This window comes from Aplysia californica, unplaced genomic scaffold (genome assembly GCF_000002075.1).
Source record: "Aplysia californica isolate F4 #8 unplaced genomic scaffold, AplCal3.0 scaffold00029, whole genome shotgun sequence".
NCBI lineage: Eukaryota > Metazoa > Mollusca > Gastropoda > Aplysiida > Aplysiidae > Aplysia > Aplysia californica.
This window is the reverse complement of record NW_004797299.1, coordinates 514,018-515,918: the sequence shown is the minus strand read 5'-3', so window position 1 is coordinate 515,918 and position 1,901 is coordinate 514,018. Positions and strand designations below refer to the sequence as shown.

General features: G+C 40.8%; 1 protein-coding gene across 1 annotated transcript in view; it reads left to right on the top strand.

Moving 5' to 3' along the window:
- LOC101850775 (papilin) overlaps window positions 1–1,901 on the top strand; it is a gene marked incomplete in the record, with an annotated part of 262,220 nt that overhangs the window by 186,316 nt on the left and 74,003 nt on the right.

Below are 1,901 nucleotides of genomic sequence, written 5' to 3'. Positions count from 1 at the left end.
GAGAGAGACAGAGAGAGAGAGAGAGAGAGAGACAGAGAGACAGAGAGACAGAGAGAAATTGAAAATAGCCCGCGTCTTGAAAAAGTACACGTCTGCATAAATCTCTCTTTTTACAACGCGAAGATTTTTATTGTCTCTCACGAGAAGGTGTAACTGTTTTGCACCTTCGTGTTTCCCAGATTGAGTGCTCTCCGGAACATAGAAAGAAAATTCACACACGGTTTATCCATACCCATGTTACGCGTCCAAATCTGTTTATCGGCCTTGACCTTTTGACGCTTTCTGTCGAACAAGACGGGACGAAAACACGAATCTTTATCAAAATGTAAATAGTAATCATGTGTGAAGATGTAGATATTTACATGCAGATGTTTTCGCCGAGTTTCTGTTATGATAAGGCTTAATTCCCAAGTGTAACGGGTATCTAGTGTCACAGTTTGCTGTGTACTTGAGATTTTTTTTTTTTTTAATTTAATTTTTTTAATTTTATTTTGGGTGGGGGGTTCCTGGAAGGTTGGTGGCACGATTCAGCTCAGTTGGTGTAACTCTGGATTACGGAACGTTTAGGACGTTTGGCCCTGATTTGTGTCCCCGGTAGAGTGTACTTGGCGTGGCTGTTTGCCGGGGAGATTCTAAGGCTCTCCATCCTCATGGCTCAGCCCTATGGGAGATGGATGTTACATTAGGACCTCCTATCTCTGGAATGATCTAATTGTGTTGAAAGAGACAGTATACCCTTACAATTATTAATATTTTTATTTCTGAAATAAGCAAATAAGAGTGTAAAGGACGTAATGCTTACACTCTTAAACTTTGTCCTTTCAAGACATGAGTTCAATATCCATGTGGATAAGGTCGAGAATTTCAATCTTTCCGCTGAGATGTCATTCGTGGCTCTGACAAACAGAGTTAAAGCATTCAGCGCCTTAAATCGTCTGATGTGCGTCACTGAAGACGCAAAATGTTTAAGACGAAATATCCTGCTAAAGAAATAGTCAACGCAGAAAGGTCGGTGGTATTAGAAGAGTGACCATAAATGACCGCTGTTGTTGTATACAGATACATTGAATGGGATAGATATGTATAGGAATTCGTAGGGTGAGCAAAGAACCGGGCCTGGAATTCAGACAGGCTAATAGTAATAACGATAAGCCGCGATATCTAATATTTCCTGCATGTCTTCTTCTATCGACTCTTTCTTTATCGTATCACCGTAGACTTGTTTCTTAATGTTAAGTAAAAGAAGCAAACTGCGGTACCATTTATTTTCTGATGGTGTAGCGATCAGGCGCATTGCCGTCGTACTCAGTTGACATGAGTTCCTTGCTTCACTCTCAGCATGGTTTGGCCCTACAGGCAGGTATCTGGTCAAAGCGACCTCATGTCCCCTGAATGATCTAACTTGTGTTGATGGGGGCGTTTAACTCCCACAATTTGAATACATGAAAGCAAACTGAATTTATTATTTTTATTTCCCTCTTCTGAAATGAATATGGAGACGATTTAGATAGTTTTACATACTTATCTTACATCAAGACTTAGCCTTACTTTTTAAAACGTCTGTTGTCTCGCTTGGTGGTTGATTCTTTTCATTTTTTTCCAATTGTTTACGTTCAATCGGTAGGCATAGACTGCCACCAAGCGAGATCATCCACAGATAAACAGATGCTTACTTTCAGTAGAGATATAGGGGAGATATCTCGGAAGTCGTAATGGAATTTCCGTCTTTCCCGTGATGACAAAGGTATAGGGAATTGTGGGTGGGTGTTTTCAACGCCGATGTAGTCTGAACAGTGGTGTTTGGATTTGCCATAGGTAATGGAGGTGACTTGGCAAACCTGTGTATGTGTGTGTATGTTTGTGTGTGTGTATGTGAGAGAGAGAGAGAGAGAGAGAGAGAG